The following is a 25946-nucleotide window of genomic DNA, read 5'->3' on the forward strand; positions in this document are numbered from 1 at the left end:
AGAACTCTCTAAACCCTCTCCAGGTATGCTCCGGGTATGCTCCGGGTATGCTCCAGTTATGCTCCGGGTATGCTCCAGGTATGCTCCAGTTATGCTCCGGGTATGCTCCAGGTATGCTCCAGTTATGCTCCGGGTATGCTCCAGTTATGCTCCGGGTATGCTCCAGGTATGCTCCAGTTATGCTCCGGGTATGCTCCAGGTATGCTCCAGTTATGCTCCGGGTATGCTCCGGGTATGCTCCGGGTATGCTCTGGGTATGCTCCAGGTATGCTCCGGGTATGCTCCGGGTATGCTCCAGGTATGCTCTGGGTATACTCCAGGGGAAGTAAGGAAACAACTAACATAACTGGATGAGGCTGATGCACCAGCCAACGTATCACCGTGGATGTTAAGAGAAGCGACGCAGGCCCTCAGCGTACCTCTGGCACTCATCTCTTAATGAATCACAAGGGGAGAACTGCCCAACTGATGGAAGAGAGCAAATGTGGAACAAATTTACAAGAAATGACATAGGGAAGATGCACTACAGACCAGAGTCACTGATAAGCATCCCTGCAAAGTAAGGTCTATACCATAGACCATTGTTCCAGTGGTATATGTTCCTATTACGTCTCTATTTACTTATCACAACAGTCTTCCACTTGCTGATTTACGCTCTATGCATTAATACCGACAACCAGGAAGTAGTTGTTACGATATAATTAGTTGTTTGCCTCCAAACGTTCGGTGAAATACTAGCTATTGTGCACTCGACAATGTTTATACAGACTGTGGCTTGAGGAGCGTTCGCCTTGCGTTCGTGGGCCTTGAATCCGGCTCGAGCTGTCTAACCGGATATTAGCAACAAATTTCTACTCGCAATTTCTTATTTTATTTTTGACTGCCTCTTATATAACTAAATTAACATCCAAATAGGGATAACATTATATTGATTACATAGTATTTCTAAATGATGATTTACGGGGCAAGGTGACTTTTCTTCTGAGGTTGTTCAGATGTGTGTGTCGTATGAATGGCTGTGCTTGCAATTCCCTTGTTGGCCTCAGTGGGCCGTATAGCATCTCTTCTGTAAACATCTTTATCAACCACGAGGTCTTGATTTAATAGTAAGTACTTAAGTACTAACTATGTGATTTCATTGTTCCACTGGTCTATGACTCTATGCTATTAACCTCCTGTATACCACAGCAGGGGTCCTTGGCGTTGCCCGGGTCTGTCTGTCTCTCATGTGTCCATCTATCTATAGATATCCATCTGTCTACTGTTTGTTTCTGCCTCGTGTTATCTATCTGTCTCTCCTTGTCTCTGAAAAATGTGATCCGTTTTCTTTTATAATTTAATAGTTACCCCTTTGTTTTGTAGCTTTGGGTCGGTTGAGCGCCAGTGCAGTGTGATGCAGCTCTCAGTGGAGGAGGAGACAGTAGTGAAGTTATGTTAATATGGGAGTACGGCTCAACTTGTAATACTCACATCACTTATTTTTATTTACCCGAAATTCTAAATAATATTGTATATTAAATAAAAGTTTGTATTTTTCTCTTTTTGTTTAATAGTTACGTCTCTGCTTTTCCTCTTTACTAAAGGTGTGAGGCTTTATATGGGGAAGCTGCGGAAGGAGTGGGAGCTGTGTTTAACTTATGCGTTTTCTCGGGCTGCGGCCGAAATATGAATATCGTAAATATTCTGTCAGTTTTACCGGCATCATTCCATATTGTTATAAGAAAAAAGTCATTGATTTGAATACGCTTTTTTTCCATTCAAAATATTTACAGGGTTAGCCGACAGCCAAGGGCAAAATGATGGTGGGGGTCTGAATGTGACCCTGACACACACTACTCTTTTGAATTATGGCCACTACGACCAGCCATTCCACCTCATTCCAAGAGTGAGGTGGAATGGAAGAGGAAGAGAATGAGGGGTAAGAGAGAGTGTAGAGGAGAGATAGAAGATGGGATAAAGGGAGGAAGAAGATGGGATAGAGAGAGGTAGAGGAAGAAAGAGAGAGTAGAAGCTTTAGTACATTTCCTTGACGTTACCACAATCCAGATTAATTCATAATCAGATATTGAAAATCAGAACACATGATAATAAGTGCAAGGCACCCAGATAGTGGCGTGTCTGATGGGCTGTCACGGCCAACCTTCTGCAACAATCACCTTAGTATAGGTCAAGGTCAACTGACACCACCTCACCTCCTCCAACATGAGGTCATTAGCTCCTCTGAGGTGTGTAGCTTGTATTGTGTTGGAGCAGAACCGCTTGGGCACACAATCACCTAGGTGCGCCCTCTGCTTGTATGGTGAAGGTATTAAATGCAAACATTTATGGTGTTACGGCACCACAACCACCACCACCACCACCACTACCACCTCTACCACCGCCATCACCACCACCACCACCACCACCACCACCACTACCACCTCTACCATCACCACCACTACCACCACCACCACCACCCCTCCACTCCCCAACCTCCCCCCCCCCCCCACATCGTAAAAGCGAGGCCTCATGTAAGGTGGGGAGAAATAATGAAGAGTAGAGGAGAAGCCTTCTGGTCATTGTTGTGAGGTGTGAGGCGTGAGGCAGAGGATACCGCCCCTCACACCTCAACACACACACACACCTCCTCATCATCTCATATTTTCCACTTTTTTCCACTCCTGCCCCGGCTAGCTTTTGTATCTTCAGGTCTGTTTTGGCTTTGTGTTATCCACAGTGATTGGAAAATGGGTGAATGGGGGTGGAAAAAATGATGGGGGGGGAGGGGGGATGGGGCTGGGGGGGGGGGGGTGTATTCAGAGCCCCAACACCAGGCTTTTCACACCCTGAAAACAATGACGGCGTCTGAAGACAGCGGTGGCGGCGGCTTCGGCCTCTCTCCACTAATTGTTCAGCGGCTTCGAACACCCTCTCTCTGTTTTTTTTTTTATGGGGGGGAGGGGGGAGGGGGATTTGCAATTTTTGTGTCGATTTACCCCCCCCCTCTCCCCCCCCTCTCCCCCCCTCTCCCCCCCCCTCTCCCCCCCCCTCTCACCCCCCTCTCACCCCCCCCTCTCACCCCCCTCTCCCCCCCCTCTCCCCCCCTTTTGCAATATCTCTCTTGGTTAATATTCTATTAAGAATTGTTGTGTTGCAACGCTGCCGATGGTAGTGGTGGGTGGTAGTGTTGGGTGGTAGTGGTGGGTGGTAGTGGTGGGTGGTAGTGGTGGGTGGTAGTGTTGGGTGGTAGTGGTGGGTGGTAGTGGTGGGTGGTAGTGGTGGGTGGTAGTGGTGGGTGGTAGTGTTGGGTGGTAGTGGTGGGTGGTAGTGGTGGGTGGTAGTGTTGGGTGGTAGTGGTGGGTGGTAGTGGTGGGTGGTAGTGGTGGGTGGTAGTGTTGGGTGGTAGTGGTGGGTGGTAGTGGTGGGTGGTAGTGGTGGGTGGTAGTGGTGGGTGGTAGTGTTGGGTGGTAGTGTTGGGTGGTAGTGGTGGGTGGTAGTGTTGGGTGGTAGTGGTGGGTGGTAGTGGTGGGTGGTAGTGGTGGGTGGTAGTGTTGGGTGGTAGTGGTGGGTGGTAGTGGTGGGTGGTAGTGGTGGGTGGTAGTGGTGGGTGGTAGTGGTGGGTGGTAGTGGTGGGTGGTAGTGTTGGGTGGTAGTGGTGGGTGGTAGTGTTGGGTGGTAGTGGTGGGTGGTAGTGTTGGGTGGTAGTGGTGGGTGGTAGTGGTGGGTGGTAGTGGTGGGTGGTAGTGGTGGGTGGTAGTGTTGGGTGGTAGTGGTGGGTGGTAGTGGTGGGTGGTAGTGGTGGGTGGTAGTGGTGGGTGGTAGTGGTGGGTGGTAGTGGTGGGTGGTAGTGGTGGGTGGTAGTGGTGGGTGGTAGTGGCGGGTGGTAGTGTTGGGTGGTAGTGGTGGGTGGTAGTGGTGGGTGGTAGTGGTGGGTGGTAGTGTTGGGTGGTAGTGGTGGGTGGTAGTGTTGGGTGGTAGTGGTGGGTGGTAGTGTTGGGTGGTAGTGGTGGGTGGTAGTGTTGGGTGGTAGTGGTGGGTGGTAGTGTTGGGTGGTAGTGGTGGGTGGTAGTGTTGGGTGGTAGTGGTGGGTGGTAGTGGTGGGTGGTAGTGGTGGGTGGTAGTGGTGGGTGGTAGTGGTGGGTGGTAGTGGTGGGTGGTAGTGGTGGGTGGTAGTGGTGGGTGGTAGTGGTGGGTGGTAGTGGTGGGTGGTAGTGGTGGGTGGTAGTGGTGGGTGGTAGTGGTGGGTGGTAGTGGTGGGTGGTAGTGTTGGGTGGTAGTGGTGGGTGGTAGTGGTGGGTGGTAGTGTTGGGTGGTAGTGGTGGGTGGTAGTGGTGGGTGGTAGTGTTGGGTGGTAGTGGTGGGTGGTAGTGGTGGGTGGTAGTGTTGGGTGGTAGTGGTGGGTGGTAGTGGTGGGTGGTAGTGTTGGGTGGTAGTGTTGGGTGGTAGTGGTGGGTGGTAGTGTTGGGTGGTAGTGTTGGGTGGTAGTGTTGGGTGGTAGTGGTGGGTGGTAGTGGTGGGTGGTAGTGTTGGGTGGTAGTGGTGGGTGGTAGTGTTGGGTGGTAGTGGTGGGTGGTAGTGGTGGGTGGTAGTGTTGGGTGGTAGTGGTGGGTGGTAGTGTTGGCTGGTAGTGTTGGCTGGTAGTGTTGGGTGGTAGTGTTGGGTGGTAGTGGTGGGTGGTAGTGTTGGGTGGTAGTGGTGGCTGGTAGTGGTGGCTGGTAGTGTTGGGTGGTAGTGGTGGGTGGTAGTGGTGGGTGGTAGTGGTGGGTGGTAGTGGTGGGTGGTAGTGGTGGGTGGTAGTGGTGGGTGGTAGTGGGGGGTGGTAGTGGTGGGTGGTAGTGGTGGGTGGTAGTGTTGGGTGGTAGTGGTGGGTGGTAGTGGTGGGTGGTAGTGGTGGGTGGTAGTGTTGGGTGGTAGTGGTGGGTGGTAGTGTTGGGTGGTAGTGTTGGGTGGTAGTGGTGGGTGGTAGTGGTGGGTGGTAGTGGTGGGTGGTAGTGGTGGGTGGTAGTGGTGGGTGGTAGTGTTGGGTGGTAGTGGTGGGTGGTAGTGTTGGGTGGTAGTGGTGGGTGGTAGTGGTGGGTGGTAGTGGTGGGTGGTAGTGGTGGGTGGTAGTGGTGGGTGGTAGTGGTGGGTGGTAGTGGTGGGTGGTAGTGTTGGGTGGTAGTGGTGGGTGGTAGTGGTGGGTGGTAGTGGTGGGTGGTAGTGTTGGGTGGTAGTGGTGGGTGGTAGTGTTGGGTGGTAGTGTTGGGTGGTAGTGGTGGGTGGTAGTGGTGGGTGGTAGTGGTGGGTGGTAGTGGTGGGTGGTAGTGGTGGGTGGTAGTGTTGGGTGGTAGTGGTGGGTGGTAGTGGTGGGTGGTAGTGGTGGGTGGTAGTGGTGGGTGGTAGTGTTGGGTGGTAGTGGTGGGTGGTAGTGTTGGGTGGTAGTGGTGGGTGGTAGTGGTGGGTGGTAGTGGTGGGTGGTAGTGTTGGGTGGTAGTGGTGGGTGGTAGTGGTGGGTGGTAGTGTTGGGTGGTAGTGGTGGGTGGTAGTGGTGGGTGGTAGTGGTGGGTGGTAGTGTTGGGTGGTAGTGGTGGGTGGTAGTGGTGGGTGGTAGTGGTGGGTGGTAGTGTTGGGTGGTAGTGGTGGGTGGTAGTGGTGGGTGGTAGTGGTGGGTGGTAGTGGTGGGTGGTAGTGGTGGGTGGTAGTGGTGGGTGGTAGTGGTGGGTGGTAGTGGTGGGTGGTAGTGTTGGGTGGTAGTGGTGGGTGGTAGTGGTGGGTGGTAGTGGTGGGTGGTAGTGGTGGGTGGTAGTGGTGGGTGGTAGTGGTGGGTGGTAGTGGTGGCTGGTAGTGGCGGGTGGTAGTGGCGGGTGGTAGTGGCGGGTGGTAGTGGCGGGTGGTAGTGGCGGGTGGTAGTGGCGGGTGGTAGTGGTGGGTGGTAGTGGTGGGTGGTAGTGTTGGGTGGTAGTGTTGGGTGGTAGTGGTGGGTGGTAGTGGTGGGTGGTAGTGGTGGGTGGTAGTGGTGGGTGGTAGTGGTGGGTGGTAGTGGTGGGTGGTGGGTGGTAGTGGTGGGTGGTAGTGTTGGGTGGTAGTGGTGGGTGGTAGTGGTGGGTGGTAGTGGTGGGTGGTAGTGGTGGGTGGTAGTGGTGGGTGGTAGTGGTGGGTGGTAGTGGTGGCTGGTAGTGGTGGGTGGTAGTGGTGGGTGGTAGTGTTGGGTGGTAGTGTTGGGTGGTAGTGGTGGGTGGTAGTGGTGGGTGGTAGTGGTGGGTGGTAGTGGTGGGTGGTAGTGGTGGGTGGTAGTGTTGGGTGGTAGTGTTGGGTGGTAGTGGTGGGTGGTAGTGGTGGGTGGTAGTGGTGGGTGGTAGTGGTGGGTGGTAGTGGTGGGTGGTAGTGGTGGGTGGTGGGTGGTAGTGGTGGGTGGTAGTGTTGGGTGGTAGTGGTGGGTGGTAGTGGTGGGTGGTAGTGGTGGGTGGTAGTGGTGGGTGGTAGTGGTGGGTGGTAGTGTTGGGTGGTAGTGTTGGGTGGTAGTGGTGGGTGGTAGTGGTGGGTGGTAGTGGTGGGTGGTAGTGGTGGGTGGTAGTGGTGGGTGGTGGGTGGTAGTGGTGGGTGGTAGTGTTGGGTGGTAGTGGTGGGTGGTAGTGGTGGGTGGTAGTGGTGGGTGGTAGTGGTGGGTGGTAGTGGTGGGTGGTAGTGGTGGGTGGTAGTGGTGGGTGGTAGTGGTGGGTGGTGGGTGGTAGTGGTGGGTGGTAGTGTTGGGTGGTAGTGGTGGGTGGTAGTGGTGGGTGGTAGTGGTGGGTGGTAGTGGTGGGTGGTAGTGGTGGGTGGTAGTGTTGGGTGGTAGTGTTGGGTGGTAGTGGTGGGTGGTAGTGGTGGGTGGTAGTGGTGGGTGGTAGTGGTGGGTGGTAGTGGTGGGTGGTGGGTGGTAGTGGTGGGTGGTAGTGTTGGGTGGTAGTGGTGGGTGGTAGTGGTGGGTGGTAGTGGTGGGTGGTAGTGGTGGGTGGTAGTGGTGGGTGGTAGTGGTGGGTGGTAGTGTTGGGTGGTAGTGTTGGGTGGTAGTGGTGGGTGGTAGTGGTGGGTGGTAGTGGTGGGTGGTAGTGGTGGGTGGTAGTGGTGGGTGGTAGTGGTGGGTGGTAGTGGTGGGTGGTAGTGGTGGGTGGTGGGTGGTAGTGGTGGGTGGTAGTGGTGGGTGGTAGTGGTGGGTGGTAGTGGTGGGTGGTAGTGTTGGGTGGTAGTGTTGGGGTGGTAGTGGTGGGTGGTAGTGGTGGGTGGTGGTGGTGGGTGGTAGTGGTGGGTGGTAGTGGTGGGTGGTGGGTGGTAGTGGTGGGTGGTAGTGGTGGGTGGCATATATAAATATATATGTATATATATATATATATATATATATATATATATATATATATATATATATATATATATATATATATATATATATATATATATATATATATATATATCTTAACCACTGAAGGGTATTAAGAAGCTTTTACAAGCTCAGGTTATATAGTTACATCATATATATATACATTGTATGATTGATATATTACATGGTCAACCTTGGATACAAGTCCAATATATCATCAAGTGTTCCAGTACTCATATAGTAACTACAGAGTTCAGCATACCTTAGCCCAGGAGGGCGAAAGTCAGTCAGTATGGGACATGCTACAATATAATGTTCAAGAGAGTGTATGTTTTCTCTTTCACAAAGTTGACACATTGTGTACTCGACACTCACAAAGTTGACACAAGGTGTACTCGACACTCACAAAGTTGACACACATGGTGTACTCGACACTCACAAAGTTGACACACATGGTGTACTCGACACTCACACAGTTGACACACAAGGTGTACTCGACACTCACAAAGTTGACACACATGGTGTACTCGACACTCACAAAGTTGACACACAAGGTGTACTCGACACTCACAAAGTTGACACACACGGTGTACTCGACACTCACAAAGTTGACACACAAGGTGTACTCGACACTCACAAAGTTGACACAAGGTGTACTCGACACTCAAAAAGTTGACACACAAGGTGTACTCGACATTTGGGGTCTGAGAGAGCTGCCAGATACGTCTATATCCCAGGCGTATTCTGGCCACTATAACATCACATTGCCGGGTTCTTGTTCTATTAGTCCCATATGTGAATGTCTCCTCACGATATCTATCATAATATAATGACGGGCTCACCATAGCCCGTGCTACTTGGAACATTTTGTTCCAAGTAGCAAATCTTAAACAACAACAACAATATCATAATATTTAATGCTACAACTTTCAGGTCTTTGAGAATTTGTTAGGTCGGTGAGATTTTCATTAGATATTTGTTTAAGTATTCTCTTTGTCACTGCTAATGTAACACCCATATCAATTTCTACCACTGGTTTTCTGCAGGCTGACTTAGCAAGCATATCAACAGTGTCATGCCTTCAGATGCCAACATGTGATGGTATCCATAGGAATTTAATTTCAAATCTCTTTTCTTTGGCAGCTAAAACATTCATTCGAATATCACTGACTATTTTCTGGGTGTCACTACTATGTGCGTTCAATGCCAGGAGTGTTAGGTGGGTGGGTGCAGGTATGTAAGGTGGGTGGGTGCAGGTGTGTAAGGTGGGTGGGTGCGGGTGTATAAAGTGGGTAGGTGCGGGTGTGTAAGGTGGGTGGGTTCGGGTGTATAAAGTGGGTGGGTGCAGGTGTGTAAGGTGGGTGGGTGCGGATGTATAAAGTGGGTGGGTGCAGGTGTGTAAGCTGGGTGGGTGCGGATGTATAAAGTGGGTGGGTGCAGGTGTGTAAGCTGGGTGGGTGCAGGTGTGTAAGCTGGGTGGGTGCAGGTGTGTAAGCTGGGTGGGTGCAGGTGTGTAAGCTGGGTGGGTGCAGGTGTGTAAGCTGGGTGGGTGCAGGTGTGTAAGCTGGGTGGGTGCAGGTGTGTAAGCTGGGTGGGTGCAGGTGTGTAAGCTGGGTGGGTGCAGGTGTGTAAGCTGGGTGGGTGCAGGTGTGTAAGCTGGGTGGGTGCAGGTGTGTAAGCTGGGTGGGTGCAGGTGTGTAAGCTGGGTGGGTGCAGGTGTGTAAGCTGGGTGGGTGCGGGTGTATAAAGTGGGTGGGTGCAGGTGTGTAAGCTGGGTGGGTGCAGGTGTGTAAGCTGGGTGGGTGCAGGTGTGTAAGCTGGGTGGGTGCAGGTGTGTAAGCTGGGTGGGTGCAGGTGTGTAAGCTGGGTGGGTGCAGGTGTGTAAGCTGGGTGGGTGCAGGTGTGTAAGCTGGGTGGGTGCAGGTGTGTAAGCTGGGTGGGTGCAGGTGTGTAAGCTGGGTGGGTGCAGGTGTGTAAGCTGGGTGGGTGCAGGTGTATAAAGTGGGTGGGTGCAGGTAAGACCGAACCTCTCATTAAATTATTGATAATTCCTCTTGTATACATTAGTTCTCCCCCCGTCCCTCCCCCTTCCCCTCCCCCTTCCCCTCCCCCTTCCCCTCCCCCTTCCCCTCCCCATCCACTTGCCCCAACCCCACCCCCTCCCCTCTGCCCCTACCCCACCCCTCCACCCGGCCCCCCGCCCCCCGCCCCCCACCTCCCGTAGGGCCGGAATAATAATGGTTCTTATATCATATCTCATTAATGGTCTGCCACCTACTAATGTGATTAACAAATGCATTTTATCCGGCCGGCGGTGGACCTGGCGCTGCCCGCCCACACTAACCCCTCCCCACAGCCGCCCACAGCCGCCCACACTCCCCCACAGCCGCCCACACTCCCCACAGCCGCCCACACTCCCCCACAGCCCGCCCACACTCCCCCACAGCCGCCCACACTCCCCCACAGCCCGCCCACACTCCCCCACAGCCGCCCACAGCCGCCCACACTAACCCCCTCTCTCTCTCCCCCCACAGCCCGCCCACAGTCGCCCACACTCCCCCACAGCCCGCCCACAGCCCGCCCACAGCTCACCCACAGCCGCCCACACTAACCCTCTCTCTCTCCCCCCACAGCCGCCCACACTAACCCCTCCCCACAGCCGCCCACACTCCCCCACAGCCCGCCCACAGCCGCCCACACTAACCCCCTCTCTCTCTCTCCCCCCACAGCCTGCAAAAGGAAAGAGGACCAGCAAAGCCACCCCGAGCAGCAGCCTGCGCCCAAGAAGCCTCGCCTGGTTTTCACGGACTTACAACGTCGTACACTGCAAGCTATTTTTAAGGTGAGTTACTTCCTCCTCTCACTGTGTTCCTTGTTCCTGTGTGGTGTTCCGTGCTCCTGGCCGGTGTTCCTTGTTCCTGGGTGTTGTTCCGTGTTCCTGGGTGGTGTTCCGTGTTCCTGGGTGGTGTTCCTTGTTCCTGTGTGGTGTTCCGTGTTCCTGAGTGGTGTTCCGTGTTCCTGGGTGGTGTTCCGTGCTCCTGGGCGGTGTTCCGTGATCCTGTATGGTGCTCCTTGTTCCTGTGTGGTGTTCCGTGTTCCTGGATGGTGTTCCTGGGTGGTGTTCCGTGTTCCTGGATTGTGTTTCTGGGCGGTGTTCCGTGATCCTGTATGGTGCTCCTTGTTCCTGTGTGGTGTTCCGTGTTCCTGGATGGTGTTCCTGGGTGGTGTTCCGTGTTCCTGGATTGTGTTCCTGGGCGGTGTTTCGTGTTCCTGTGTGGTGTTCCTTGTTCCTGTGTGGTGTTCCCTTTCCTGGGTGCTGTTCCTTGTTTCTGGGTGGTGTTCCGTGTTTCTAGGCGGTGTTCCGTGTTTCTAGGCGGTGTTCCGTGTTCCTGGGTGGTGTTCCGTGTTCCTGGGTGGTGTTCCGTGTTCCTGGGTGGTGTTCCGTATTCCTGGGTGGTGTTCCGTGTTCCTGGGTGGTGTTCCGTGTTCCTGAGTGGTGTTCCTTGTTCCTGGGTGGTGTTCCGTGTTCCTGGGTGGTGTTCCTTTATCCTGGGTGGTGTTCCGTGTTCCTGGGTGTTCCTTATTCCTGGGTGGTGTTCCGTGCTCCTGGGCATTGTTCCTTTTTCCTGGGCTATGTTCCGTGTTCCTGGGCGGTGTTCCTTGTTCCTGGGCGGTGTTCCTGGGTGGTGTTCTGTGTTCCTGGGTGATGTCCTGTGTTCCTGGGAGATGTTCCGTGTTCCTGGGTGATGTTCCGTGTTCCTGGGTGATGTTCCGTGTTACTGGGTGATGATCCGTGTTTCTAGGCGGTGTTCCGTGTTCCTGGGTGGTGTTCCGTGTTCCTGGGTGGTGTTCCGTATTCCTGGGTGGTGTTCCGTGTTCCTGGGTGGTGTTCCGTGTTCCTGGGTGGTGTTCCGTGTTCCTGGGTGGTGTTCCGTGTTCCTGGGTGGTGTTCCTTGTTTCTGGGTGGTGTTCCGTGTTTCTAGGCGGTGTTCCGTGTTCCTGGGTGGTGTTCCGTGTTCCTGGGTGGTGTTCCGTGTTCCTGGGTGGTGTTCCGTATTCCTGGGTGGTGTTCCGTGTTCCTGGGTGGTGTTCCGTGTTCCTGGGTGGTGTTCCTTGTTCCTGGGTGGTGGTCCGTGTTCCTGGGCAGTGTTCCGTGTTCCTGGGTATGGTTCCGTGTTCCTGGGTGCTGTTCCGTATTCCTGGGTGGTGTTCCGTGTTCCTGGGTGGTGTTCCGTGTTCGTAGGTGGTGTTCCTTGTTCCTGGGTGGTGTTCCGTGTTTCTGGGTGGTGTTCCTTGTTCCTGGGTGGTGTTTTTTCTTCCTGGGCGGTGTTCCGTGTTCCTGAGTGCTGTTCCGTGTTCATGGGTGGTGTTCCGTGTTCTTGGGTAGTGTTCCGTGTTCCTGGGTGGTGTTCCTTGTTCCTGGGTGGTGTTCCTTGTTCCTGGGTGGTGTTCCTCGTTCCTTGGTGGTGTTCCGTGTTCCTAGGTGGTGTTCCGGGTTCCTGGGTGGTGTTCCGTGTTCCTGGGTGGTGTTCCTTGTTCCTGGGTGGTGTTCCGTCTTCCTGGGCGGTGTTCCGTGTTCCTGAGTGCTGTTCCGTGTTCATGGGTGGTGTTCCGTGTTCTTGGGTAGTGTTCCGTTTTCCTGGGTGGTGTTCCGTGTTCCTGGGTGGTGTTCCTTGTTCCTGGGTGGTGTTCCTTGTTCCTGGGTGGTGTTCCTTGTTCCTTGGTGGTGTTCCGTGTTCCTAGGTGGTGTTCCGGGTTCCTGGGTGGTGTTCCGTGTTCCTGGGTGGTGTTCCGTGTTCCTGGGTGGTGTTCCGTGTTCCTAGGTGGTGTTCCTTGTTCCTGGGTGGTGTTCCGTGTTCCTGGGTAGTGTTCCGTGTTCCTGGGCGGTGTTCCGTGTTCCTGGGTGGTGTTCCTTATTCCTGGGTGGTGTTCCGTGTTCCTGGGTGGTGTTCCTTATTCCTGGGTGGTGTTCCGTGTTCCTGGGCGGTGTTCCTTATTCCTAGGCGGTGTTCCTTGTTCCTGGGCGGTGTTCCGTGTTTCTGGGCGGTGTTCCGTGTTCCTGGGCGGTGTTCCGTGTTCCTGAATGGTGTTCCGTGTTCCTGGGAGGTGTTCCTTGTTCCTGGTGGTGTTCCGTGTTCCTGGCTGGTGTTCCTTGTTTCTGGTGGTGTTCCGTGTTCCTGGGTGGTGTTCCTTTTTGCTGGTGGTGTTCCGTGTTCCTGGGCAGTGTTCCTTTTTCCTTGGTTATGTTCCGTATTTTTGGGCGGTGTTCCATGTTCCTGGGCGGTGTTCCTGGGTGGAGTTCTGTGTTCCTGGGAGATGTTCCGTGTTCCTGGGTGGTGTTCCGTATTCCTGGGTGGTGTTCCGTGTTCCTGGGTGGTGTTCCTTGTTTCTGGGTGGTGGTCCGTGTTCCTGGGCAGTATTCCGTGTTCCTGGGTATGGTTCCGTGTTCCTGGGTGCTGTTCCGTCTTCCTGGGTGGTGTTCCGTGTTCCTGGGTGGTGTTCCGTGTTCGTAGGTGGTGTTCCTTGTTCCTGGGTGGTGTTCCGTCTTCCTGGGCGTTGTTCCGTGTTCCTGAGTGCTGTTCCGTGTTGATGGGTGGTGTTCCGTGTTCTTGGGTAGTGTTCCGTTTTCCTGGGTGGTGTTCCGTGTTCCTGGGTGGTGTTCCTTGTTCCTGGGTGGTGTTCCTTGTTCCTGAATGGTGTCCCGTGTTCCTGAGTGGTGTTCCGTGTTCCTGGGTGGTGTTCCTTGTTCCTGTGTGGTGTCCCGTGTTCCTGGGTGGTGTTCCGTGTTCCTGGGTGGTGTTCCTTGTTCCTGTGTGGTGTCCCGTGTTCCTGGGTGGTGTTCCGTGTTCCTGAGTGGTGTTCCGTGTTCCTGAGTGGTGTTCCGTGTTCCTGAGTGGTGTTCCGTGTTCCTGAGTTATGTTCCGTGTTCCTGAGTGGTGTTCCGTGTTCCTGAGTGGTGTTCCGTGTTCCTGGGTGGTGTTCCGTGTTGTACTGGGCGGTGTTCCGTTGGGGGTACAGGTGAGTGTGCGGGTGTGAGTGAGCGTGAGTATGTGTGAGTGTGCGTGTGTGTGAGTGTGCGTGTGTGTGAGTGTGCGGGTGCAGGTATGAGGGGGAGGGCGAGTGTGAGGTAATGAGTGTGTGAGGTAATGAGGTAGGCAGTGGTGGCACCCTACTATGATCGCTTAATGAGTCTTTATAACCAGCTGAGGATGATGCCAAAAATATGGCCCCTAATGGCATGAGTAAAAAAGTGAACTTTCCTAAACTTGGAGAAGCGGAGGTGCAAAAAATGTTAGATATGAGGGGTATTAAGGGCGGGGGCGGGGGCGGGGCGGGGGCGGAGATAAGCGGAGGTGGGCGTGGGTGGTGGTGGGCGTGGGTGGAGGTGGGCGGCTGGCCCGGAATCTCGCTTATTACCACAGAAAATAGTTAAGGGTGATGGAAAGTGAGGGAGACGTTAACACCACAGTGCTACATGTGTGAGTGTGTGAGGTCGAGGCACTTGGTGACTCACAACGTGTGAGTGTGAGGCAGGTGTCGTCGTCACCTCTCACTAGCCTCATAAGGTGTTCCATCAACAATTTAGTGTAACTAATGGGGCAGTAAGGGTCAGTGTTGAGGGCCTCTCCCAGACTCCCGCCCTATTGGTTTCCGATACGTAAACCCATTTGCCCCCGGCGCCGCTGCTACTGTTGACCAGGTTATCAATATCATTAGAAAATAATAGCCCGCAGGCCCACCCCACCACAAATGTCACGTTCGGATTTTTGGAGTAAAAACTGAGAAATAAATAAAGTGATGGAGGAGAGAGAGAGAGAGAGAGAGAGGGGGGGACAGGGTAGGGGGCGAGGGCGTCCCTCCTCATTCCTTACCTCCAACACTTTTTTCTACAAAAGCCAAGATGCGTCTTGGAAACATGACATATGATGCATTTACATTTTTCTATTTGTGAGCGGTGAAAATGTCAGGGTAGAAAGTGGCGTCAGCAGAACACTCGCTCCCCCCGGCCGTCACTTGAGCCCCCTCCACTTACTCAACCGGATCCGGACACCGGTCGTGGCAGGAGCGGCTGTCACCGGCTCACCCAACCACCAGCTAATAATTCCTTATTCCCCATCCACAGCCACAGTGGTGAGTGATAATGAGGCTCCTCCCTCGGCCCCTCCTGGTGAGAGGCTCCTCACTCGGCCCCTCCTGGTGAGAGGCTCCTCACTCGGCCCCTCCTGGTGAGAGGCTCCTCACCCAGAGAGGCTCCTCACTCGGCCCCTCCTGGTGAGAGGCTCCTCACTCGGCCCCTCCTGGTGAGAGGCTCCTCACTCGGCCCCTCCTGGTGAGAGGCTCCTCACTCGGCCCCTCCTGGTGAGAGGCTCCTCACTCGGCCCCTCCTGGTGAGAGGCTCCTCACTCGGCCCCTCCTGGTGAGAGGCTCCTCACTCGGCCCCTCCTGGTGAGAGGCTCCTCACCCAGAGAGGCTCCTCACTCGGCCCCTCCTGGTGAGAGGCTCCTCACTCGGCCCCTCCTGGTGAGAGGCTCCTCACTCGGCCCCTCCTGGTGAGAGGCTCCTCACTCGGCCCCTCCTGGTGAGAGGCTCCTCACTCGGCCCCTCCTGGTGAGAGGCTCCTCACTCGGCCCCTCCCGGTGAGAGGCTCCTCACTCGGCCCCTCCTGGTGAGAGGCTCCTCACTCGGCCCCTCCTGGTGAGAGGCTCCTCACTCGGCCCCTCCTGGTGAGAGGCTCCTCACTCGGCCCCTCCTGGTGAGAGGCTCCTCACTCGGCCCCTCCTGGTGAGAGGCTCCTCACTCGGCCCCTCCCGGTGAGAGGCTCCTCACTCGGCCCCTCCTGGTGAGAGGCTCCTCACTCGGCCCCTCCTGGTGAGAGGCTCCTCACTCGGCCCCTCCCGGTGAGAGGCTTCTCACCCAGAGAGCCACCTCACCCAGAGAGCCACCTCACCCAGAGAGCCACCTCACCCAGAGAGCCACCTCACCCAGAGAGCCACCTCACCCAGAGAGCCACCTCACCCAGAGAGCCTCCTCACCCAGAGAGCCACCTCACCCAGAGAGCCACCTCACCCAGAGAGCCACCTCACCCAGAGAGCCACCTCACCCAGAGAGCCACCTCACCCAGAGAGCCACCTCACCCAGAGAGCCTCCTCACCCAGAGAGCCACCTCACCCAGAGAGCCACCTCACCCAGAGAGCCACCTCACCCAGAGAGACATCTTGAGTGTTATTACGCCAGTCCTCAGATGTCTTCCATCTGGATTTCTGAACATTTCCCAACAAGCAGCTTTGGTGGCGTCCTTAGGGCAGGGCTGTAGTTGATGGGGTCATTTGCCACTAACTAAAGGTGAGGGAAGCAGGTATGGGGGTCCAGGTGGCCGGACGGGGGCCCTCATCTCGGGGCCAGGTGGCCGGACGGGGCCCCCATCTCAGGGTCAGGTGGCCGGACGGGGCCCCCATCTCGGGGTCAGGTGGCCGGACGGGGCCCCCATCCGTCCGTCTTCTCTGGTGTTGACAAGCCCACGGGGTCACCTCCAGCAAACAATACGCCATCTTGACACACTGGCCAAAGGTGGATATAGAAAACTAACCCAAGACTGCCATCAAGCAAACAATATGGCGCTTACAGAAAACGGGGCGGGGCGCTTGAGAGAGAGCGGGAAGTGCTCTCGAGGGGTCGACTCTCTTTCACAAATTAATGAGTGTCTTGTTCGGCGAGGGTCCTCGGCTGGCCGGCCTCAGAGCCATAATTAAAGAGAGACCTGTATGCAGGCCGCGGCCTGCCCTCAACCAGGCTTTCTTTCTGTGGCGAGGCGCACATCACAGAGGTGGGGCGCCGCCCCCTGCTGCCCAACCACCTCCACCCCCTCAGTTACTCTCCTCCTCTTGTAAACAAACTTTCACAACAAATAACTTATAATTATTGTCGCTTGTCACTTGTCGACTTATTATTTATATAACTTGACGAAAGAATATATAATTAGAATGTCTGTATGTTGAAAGATGGATGCTAAACACGATTTTTTCCTAGTAATTGCTGTCGGGTATGTGCCCAACGTGGGTGGGTCGGGACTGGCAGCACACAAAAGTGCAACATGGCACTGTGCCAAAACTTACCCCAAAGATATTATACCATTATGACCCGTCTCCAAAATTAATATTCATATTTATTGATTTATTTATCGTTGCCATATCATACAACTTTAAGTGCTGATCACGCTAAAACTGTCAACAAAACGTGAACTACCTCACCTGGCTTGTAATTTGCTGCATAAGCAGACTGATATGAGGCATAGTGAGTAAGGTCTGGTGGGGTTCCTGGCTCCTCACCCAACCCCCCAACATCCAGGCCTCCACCTCCCCCCCCCCCCCCACCTAAAGGCCCCCACCTGCCCACCTCCACAAAAAACTGCAATATATTTGACTAGTTAAGATAAACAGGGGCAGAGACAGACATATAGACAGAGAAAGAAAAGCAGACAGCGATAGACAGGAAGATAGAGCAGATATGTATCACACAGACAAATAAATAAAGGCATACAGCAACATACAAATACAGTAAAATACAGATTGACAGAGAGACAGACAAACAGAGCAGAGAGAGAGAGAGAGACAGACTGACAGAGCAGAGAGAGAGAGAGACAGAGCAGAGAGAGACAGAGTGGCAGAGAGAGACAGACAGAGTGACAGAGCAGAGAGAGAGACATACTGACAGAGTAGAGAGAGAGAGGCAGACTGACAGAGCAGAGAGAGACAGACAGACTGACAGAGCAGAGAAAGAAAGGCAGATTGACAGAGCAGAGAGAGAGACAGACTGACAGAGCAGAGAGAGAGACAGACTGACAGAGCAGAGAGAGAGGCAGACTGACAGAGCAGAGAGAGAGAGAGAGACAGAGCAGAGAGAGACAGAGTGGCAGAGAGAGACAGACAGAGTGACAGAGCAGAGAGAGAGACATACTGACAGAGTAGAGAGAGAGAGGCAGACTGACAGAGCAGAGAGAGAGAGACAGACTGACAGAGCAGAGAAAGAAAGGCAGATTGACAGAGCAGAGAGAGAGACAGACTGACAGAGCAGAGAGAGAGACAGACTGACAGAGCAGAGAGAGAGGCAGACTGACAGAGCAGAGAGAGAGAGAGAGACAGAGCAGAGAGAGACAGAGTGGCAGAGAGAGACACACAGAGTGACAGAGAAGAGAGAGAGACATACTGACAGAGTAGAGAGAGAGAGGCAGACTGACAGAGCAGAGAGAGAGAGACAGACTGACAGAGCAGAGAAAGAAAGGCAGATTGACAGAGCAGAGAGAGAGAGACAGACTGACAGAGCAGAGAGAGACAGACAGACTGACAGAGCAGAGAGAGAGAGACCCCATGACTGGTCGAGGGGTCACGATCTGACCCCATGAATGGTCGCGGGGTCACGACCTGACCCCATAACTGGTCGAGGGGTCCACGACCTGACCCCATAACTGGTCGAGGGGTCCACGACCTGACCCCATAACTGGTCGAGGGGTCCACGACCTGACCCCATAACTGGTCGAGGGGTCCACGACCTGACCCCATAACTGGTCGAGGGGTCAAAGACCTGACCCCATAACTGGTCGAGGGGTCAACGACCTGACCCCATAACTGGTCGAGGGGTCAACGACCTGACCCCATAACTGGTCGAGGGGTCGCGACCTGACCCCATAACTGGTCGAGGGGTCCACGACCTGACCCCATAACTGGTCGAGGGGTCAACGACCTGACCCCATAACTGGTCGAGGGGTCAACGACCTGACCCCATAACTGGTCGAGGGGTCAACGACCTGACCCCATAACTGGTCGAGGGGTCAACGACCTGACCCCATAACTGGTCGAGGGGTCGCGACCTGACCCCATAACTGGTCGAGGGGTCCACGACCTGACCCCATAACTGGTCGAGGGGTCAACGACCTGACCCCATAACTGGTCGAGGGGTCAACGACCTGACCCCATAACTGGTCGAGGGGTCAACGACCTGACCCCGTAACTGGTCGAGGGGTCAACGACCTGACCCCCATAACTGGTCGAGGGGTCACGACCTGACCCCCATAACTGGTCGAGGGGTCAACGACCTGACCCCCATAACTGGTAGAGGGGTCAACGACCTGACGCCCATAACTGGTCGAGGGGTCACGACCTGACCCCCATAACTGGTCAAGGGGTCCACGACCTGACCCCATAACTGGTCGAGGGGTCCAGGACCTGACCCCCATAACTGGTCGAGGGGTCCACGACTTGACCCCATAACTGGTCGAGGGGTCACGACCTGATTCCCATAACTGGTCGAGGGGTCCACGACCTGACCCCATAACTGGTCGAGGGGTCCACGACCTGACCCCATAACTGGTCGAGGGGTCCAGGACCTGACCCCCATAACTGGTCGAGGGGTCCACGACTTGACCCCATAACTGGTCGAGGGGTCACGACCTGATTCCCATAACTGGTCGAGGGGTCCACGACCTGACCCCATAACTGGTCGAGGGGTCCACGACCTGACCCCATAACTGGTCGAGGGGTCACGACCTGACCCCCATAACTGGTCGAGGGGTAAACGACCTGACCCCCATAACTGGTCGAGGGGTAAACGACCTGACCCCCATAACTGGTCGAGGGGTCACGACCTGACCCCCATAACTGGTCGAGGGGTAAACGACCTGACCCCCATAACTGGTCGAGGGGTAAACGACCTGACCCCCATAACTGGTCGAGGGGTAAACGACCTGACCCCCATAACTGGTCGAGAGGTCACGACCTGACCCCCATAACTGGTCGAGGGGTAAACGACCTGACCCCCATAACTGGTCGAGGGGTCACGACCTGACCCCATAACTGGTCGAGGGGTCCACGACCTGACCGCATAACTGGTCGAGGGGTCACGACCTGACCCCCATAACTGGTCGAGGGGTCACGACCTGACCTCAGAGCGACGTCTCTACGTTCCGAACATCTCACCTCTGGCGCAAGAATAATTTAAAATTACGTCTGTTTAAATCACTGAATAAAATATATTGTAAAATCCCCGTGGAACCGCCTACCCGTCGAGGCGGGTCACGCATCCCCTGAAGAATATTTTAAGTTCATTTGTTGCCCTTTTCCTCCCTTAAGTCGTGTTCTTGTTGTTATTGTTGTGTGTCACCAGGGTGTTGTGTTGTTATTGTTGTGTGTCACCAGAGTGTTGTGTTGTTATTGTTGTGTGTCACTAGAGTGTTGTGTTGTTATTGTTGTGTGTCACTAGAGTGTTGTGTTGTTATTGTTGTGTGTCACCAGGGTGTTGTGTTGTTATTGTTGTGTGTCACCAGAGTGTTGTGTTGTTATTGTTGTGTGTCACCAGAGTGTTGTGTTGTTATTGCTGTGTGTCACCAGGGTGTTGTGTTGTTATTGTTGTGTGTCACCAGGGTGTTGTGTTGTTATTGTTGTGTGTCACCAGAGTGTTGTGTTGTTATTGTTGTGTGTCACCAGGGTGTTGTGTTGTTATTGTTGTGTGTCACCAGAGTGTTGTGTTGTTATTGTTGTGTGTCACCAGGGTGTTGTGTTGTTATTGTTGTGTGTCACCAGAGTGTTCCTGTTGTTATTGTTGTGTGTCACCAGAGTGTTGTGTTGTTATTGTTGTGTGTCACCAGAGTGTTGTGTTGTTATTGTTGTGTGTCACCAGAGTGTTGTTATTGTTGTGTGTCACCAGAGTGTTGTGTTGTTATTGTTGTGTGTCACCAGGGTGTTGTGTTGTTATTGTTGTGTGTCACCAGAGTGTTGTGTTGTTATTGTTGTGTGTCACCAGAGTGTTGTGTTGTTATTGTTGTGTGTCACCAGAGTGTTGTGTTGTTATTGTAGTGTGTCACCAGAGTGTTGTTATTGTTGTGTGTCACCAGGGTGTTGTGTTATTGTTGTGTGTCACCAGAGTGTTGTGTTGTTATTGTTGTGTGTCACCAGGGTGTTGTGTTGTTATTGTTGTGTGTCACCAGGGTGTTGTGTTGTTATTGTTGTGTGTCACCAGAGTGTTGTGTTGTTATTGTTGTGTGTCACCAGGGTGTTGTGTTGTTATTGTTGTGTGTCACCAGGGTGTTGTGTTGTTATTGTTGTGTGTCACCAGGGTGTTGTGTTGTTATTGTTGTGTGTCACTAGAGTGTTGTGTTGTTATTGTTGTGTGTCACCAGAGTGTTGTGTTGTTATTGTTGTGTGTCACCAGGGTGTTGTGTTGTTATTGTTGTGTGTCACCAGGGTGTTGTGTTGTTATTGTTGTGTCACCAGGGTGTTGTGTTGTTATTGTTGTGTGTCACCAGGGTGTTGTGTTGTTATTGTTGTGTGTCACCAGAGTGTTGTTATTGTTGTGTGTCACCAGAGTGTTGTGTTGTTATTGTTGTGTGTCACCAGAGTGTTGTGTTGTTATTGTTGTGTGTCACCAGGGTGTTGTGTTGTTATTGTTGTGTGTCACCAGGGTGTTGTGTTGTTATTGTTGTGTGTCACCAGGGTGTTGTGTTGTTATTGTTGTGTGTCACCAGAGTGTTGTTATTGTTGTGTGTCACCAGAGTGTTGTTATTGTTGTGTGTCACCAGGGTGTTGTGTTGTTATTGTTGTGTGTCACCAGAGTGTTGTGTTGTTATTGTTGTGTGTCACCAGAGTGTTGTGTTGTTATTGTTGTGTGTCACTAGAGTGTTGTGTTGTTATTGTTGTGTGTCACCAGAGTGTTGTGTTGTTATTGTTGTGTGTCACCAGGGTGTTGTGTTGTTATTGTAGTGTGTCACCAGAGTGTTGTGTTGTTATTGTTGTGTGTCACCAGAGTGTTGTTATTGTTGTGTGTCACCAGGGTGTTGTGTTGTTATTGTTGTGTGTCACCAGAGTGTTGTGTTGTTATTGTTGTGTGTCACCAGAGTGTTGTGTTGTTATTGTTGTGTGTCACCAGAGTGTTGTTATTGTTGTGTGTCACCAGAGTGTTGTGTTGTTATTGTTGTGTGTCACCAGAGTGTTGTTATTGTTGTGTGTCACTAGAGTGTTGTGTTGTTATTGTTGTGTGTCACCAGAGTGTTGTGTTGTTATTGTTGTGTGTCACCAGAGTGTTGTGTTGTTATTGTTGTGTGTCACCAGAGTGTTGTTATTGTTGTGTGTCACCAGAGTGTTGTTATTGTTGTGTGTCACCAGAGTGTTGTGTTGTTATTGTTGTGTGTCACCAGAGTGTTGAGTTGTTATTGTTGTGTGTCACCAGAGTGTTGTGTTGTTATTGTTGTGTGTCACCAGAGTGTTGTGTTGTTATTGTTGTGTGTCACCAGAGTGTTGTGTTGTTATTGTAGTGTGTCGCCAGAGTGTTGTTATTGTTGTGTGTCACCAGAGTGTTGTGTTGTTATTGTTGTGTGTCACCAGAGTGTTGTGTTGTTATTGTTGTGTGTCACCAGAGTGTTGTGTTGTTATTGTTGTGTGTCACCAGAGTGTTGTGTTGTTATTGTTGTGTGTCACCAGAGTGTTGTGTTGTTATTGTTGTGTGTCACCAGGGTGTTGTGTTGTTATTGTTGTGTGTCACCAGGGTGTTGTTATTGTTGTGTGTCACCAGGGTGTTGTGTTGTTATTGTTGTGTGTCACCAGAGTGTTGTGTTGTTATTGTTGTGTGTCACTAGAGTGTTGTGTTGTTATTGTTGTGTGTCACCAGAGTGTTGAGTTGTTATTGTTGTGTGTCACCAGGGTGTTGTGTTGTTATTGTTGTGTGTCACCAGAGTGTTGTGTTGTTATTGTTGTGTGTCACCAGAGTGTTCCTGTTGTTATTGTTGTGTGTCACCAGAGTGTTGTGTTGTTATTGTAGTGTGTCACCAGAGTGTTGTGTTGTTATTGTTGTGTGTCACCAGAGTGTTGTTATTGTTGTGTGTCACCAGGGTGTTGTGTTGTTATTGTTGTGTGTCACCAGAGTGTTGTGTTGTTATTGTTGTGTGTCACCAGAGTGTTGTTATTGTTGTGTGTCACTAGAGTGTTGTGTTGTTATTGTTGTGTGTCACCAGAGTGTTGTGTTGTTATTGTTGTGTGTCACCAGAGTGTTGTTATTGTTGTGTGTCACCAGAGTGTTGTGTTGTTATTGTTGTGTGTCACTAGAGTGTTGTGTTGTTATTGTTGTGTGTCACCAGAGTGTTGTGTTGTTATTGTTGTGTGTCACCTGGGTGTTGTGTTGTTATTGTTGTGTGTCACCAGAGTGTTGTTATTGTTGTGTGTCACCAGGGTGTTGTGTTGTTATTGTTGTGTGTCACCAGGGTGTTGTGTTGTTATTGTTGTGTGTCACCAGAGTGTTGTTATTGTTGTGTGTCACCAGGGTGTTGTGTTGTTATTGTTGTGTGTCACCAGGGTGTTGTGTTGTTATTGTTGTGTGTCACCAGAGTGTTGTGTTGTTATTGTTGTGTGTCACTAGAGTGTTGTGTTGTTATTGTTGTGTGTCACCAGAGTGTTGTGTTGTTATTGTTGTGTGTCACCAGAGTGTTGTGTTGTTATTGTTGTGTGTCACCAGGGTGTTGTGTTGTTATTGTTGTGTGTCACCAGAGTGTTGTGTTGTTATTGTTGTGTGTCACCAGAGTGTTGTGTTGTTATTGTTGTGTGTCACCAGAGTGTTCCTGTTGTTATTGTTGTGTGTCACCAGAGTGTTGTGTTGTTACTGTAGTGTGTCACCAGAGTGTTGTTATTGTTGTGTGTCACCAGAGTGTTGTGTTGTTATTGTTGTGTGTCACCAGGGTGTTGTGTTGTTATTGTTGTGTGTCACCAGAGTGTTGTGTTGTTATTGTTGTGTGTCACCAGAGTGTTGTGTTGTTATTGTAGTGTGTCACCAGGGTGTTGTGTTGTTATTGTTGTGTGTCACCAGAGTGTTGTTATTGTAGTGTGTCACCAGGGTGTTGTGTTGTTATTGTTGTGTGTCACCAGAGTGTTGTTATTGTAGTGTGTCACCAGGGTGTTGTGTTGTTATTGTTGTGTGTCACCAGAGTGTTGTGTTGTTCTTGTTGTGTGTCACCAGAGTGTTGTGTTGTTATTGTTGTGTGTCACCAGAGTGTTGTGTTGTTATTGTTGTGTGTCACCAGAGTGTTGTTATTGTTGTGTGTCACCAGAGTGTTGTGTTGTTATTGTTGTGTGTCACCAGAGTGTTGTGTTGTTATTGTTGTGTGTCACCAGGGTGTTGTGTTGTTATTGTTGTGTGTCACCAGAGTGTTGTTATTGTAGTGTGTCACCAGGGTGTTGTGTTGTTATTGTTGTGTGTCACCAGAGTGTTGTGTTGTTATTGTTGTGTGTCACCAGAGTGTTGTTATTGTTGTGTGTCACCAGAGTGTTGTGTTGTTATTGTTGTGTGTCACCAGAGTGTTGTGTTGTTATTGTTGTGTGTCACCAGAGTGTTGTGTTGTTATTGTTGTGTGTCACCAGGGTGTTGTGTTGTTATTGTTGTGTGTCACCAGGGTGTTGTGTTGTTATTGTTGTGTGTCACCAGAGTGTTGTGTTGTTATTGTTGTGTGTCACCAGGGTGTTGTGTTGTTATTGTTGTGTGTCACCAGAGTGTTGTGTTGTTATTGTTGTGTGTCACCAGAGTGTTGTGTTGTTATTGTTGTGTGTCACCAGGGTGTTGTGTTGTTATTGTTGTGTGTCACCAGGGTGTTCCTGTTGTTATTGTTGTGTGTCACCAGAGTGTTGTGTTGTTATTGTTGTGTGTCGCCAGGGTGTTCCTGTTGTTATTGTTGTGTGTCACCAGAGTGTTGTGTTGTTATTGTTGTGTGTCACCAGGGTGTTGTGTTGTTATTGTTGTGTGTCACCAGGGTGTTGTGTTGTTATTGTTGTGTCACCAGAGTGTTGTGTTGTTATTGTTGTGTGTCACCGGAGTGTTGTTATTGTTGTGTGTCACCAGAGTGTTGTGTTGTTATTGTTGTGTGTCACCAGAGTGTTGTGTTGTTATTGTTGTGTGTCACCAGGGTGTTGTGTTGTTATTGTTGTGTGTAACCAGGGTGTTGTGTTGTTATTGTTGTGAGTCACCAGGGTGTTCCTGTTGTTATTGTTGTGTGTCACCAGGGTGTTGTGTTGTTATTGTTGTGTGTCACCAGGGTGTTGTGTTGTTATTGTTGTGTGACACCAGAGTGTTGTGTTGTTATTGTTGTGTGTCACCAGGGTGTTGTGTTGTTATTGTTGTGTGTCACCAGAGTGTTGTGTTGTTATTGTTGTGTGTCACCAGAGTGTTGTGTTGTTATTGTTGTGTGTCACCAGAGTGTTGTGTTGTTATTGTTGTGTGTCACCAGGGTGTTGTGTTGTTATTGTTGTGTGTCACCAGAGTGTTGTGTTGTTATTGTTGTGTGTCACCAGAGTGTTGTTATTGTTGTGTGTCACCAGGGTGTTGTGTTGTTATTGTTGTGTGTCACCAGGGTGTTGTGTTGTTATTGTTGTGTGTCACCAAAGTGTTGTTATTGTTGTGTGTCACCAGGGTGTTGTGTTGTTATTGTTGTGTGTCACCAGAGTGTTGTTATTGTTGTGTGTCACCAGAGTGTTGTTATTGTTGTGTGTCACCAGGGTGTTGTGTTGTTATTGTTGTGTGTCACCAGAGTGTTGTGTTGTTATTGTTGTGTGTCACCAGGGTGTTGTGTTGTTATTGTTGTGTCACTAGGGTGTTGTGTTGTTATTGTTGTGTGTCACCAGAGTGTTGTGTTGTTATTGTTGTGTGTCACCAGAGTGTTGTTATTGTTGTGTGTCACCAGAGTGTTGTGTTGTTATTGTTGTGTGTCACCAGAGTGTTGTGTTGTTATTGTTGTGTGTCACCAGAGTGTTGTGTTGTTATTGTTGTGTGTCACCAGAGTGTTGTTATTGTTGTGTGTCACCAGAGTGTTGTGTTGTTATTGTTGTGTGTCACCAGAGTGTTGTGTTGATATTGTTGTGTGTCACCAGGGTGTTGTGTTGTTATTGTTGTGTGTCACCAGGGTGTTGTGTGTCACCAGAGTGTTGTGTGTCACCAGGGTGTTGTGTTGTTATTGTTGTGTGTCACCAGGGTGTTCCTGTTGTTATTGTTGTGTGTCACCAGAGTGTTGTGTTGTTATTGTTGTGTGTCACCAGAGTGTTGTGTTGTTATTGTTGTGTGTCACCAGAGTGTTGTGTTGTTATTGTTGTGTGTCACCAGAGTGTTGTGTTGTTATTGTTGTGTGTCACCAGAGTGTTGTGTTGTTATTGTTGTGTGTCACCAGGGTGTTGTGTTGTTATTGTTGTGTGTCACCAGAGTGTTGTGTTGTTATTGTTGTGTGTCACCAGAGTGTTGTGTTGTTATTGTTGTGTGTCACCAGGGTGTTGTGTTGTTATTGTTGTGTGTCACCAGAGTGTTGTGTTGTTATTGTTGTGTGTCACCAGAGTGTTGTGTTGATATTGTTGTGTGTCACCAGGGTGTTGTGTTGTTATTGTTGTGTGTCACCAGAGTGTTGTGTTGTTATTGTTGTGTGTCACCAGAGTGTTGTTATTGTTGTGTGTCACCAGGGTGTTGTGTTGTTATTGTTGTGTGTCACCAGAGTGTTGTGTTGTTATTTTTGTGTGTCACCAGAGTGTTGTTATTGTTGTGTGTCACCAGGGTGTTGTGTTGTTATTGTTGTGTGTCACCAGAGTGTTGTGTTGTTATTGTTGTGTGTCACCAGAGTGTTGTTATT

General features: G+C 51.5%; 1 long non-coding RNA gene across 1 annotated transcript in view; it reads left to right on the forward strand.

Annotated features, from left to right (window-relative positions):
• Positions 1–10158, forward strand: part of LOC138351066 (uncharacterized) — a 155667-nt gene extending 145509 nt beyond the window's left edge. The window contains exon 3 of the long non-coding RNA XR_011222358.1: positions 10042–10158. This is a non-coding gene — a long non-coding RNA (uncharacterized lncRNA). The remainder of the gene's footprint in view (positions 1–10041) is intronic.
• Positions 10159–25946: the final 15788 nt, after the last annotated feature.

The sequence above is a fragment of the Procambarus clarkii genome, chromosome 48 (assembly GCF_040958095.1).
Source record: "Procambarus clarkii isolate CNS0578487 chromosome 48, FALCON_Pclarkii_2.0, whole genome shotgun sequence".
In the NCBI taxonomy this organism is placed as follows: Eukaryota; Metazoa; Arthropoda; class Malacostraca; order Decapoda; family Cambaridae; genus Procambarus; species Procambarus clarkii.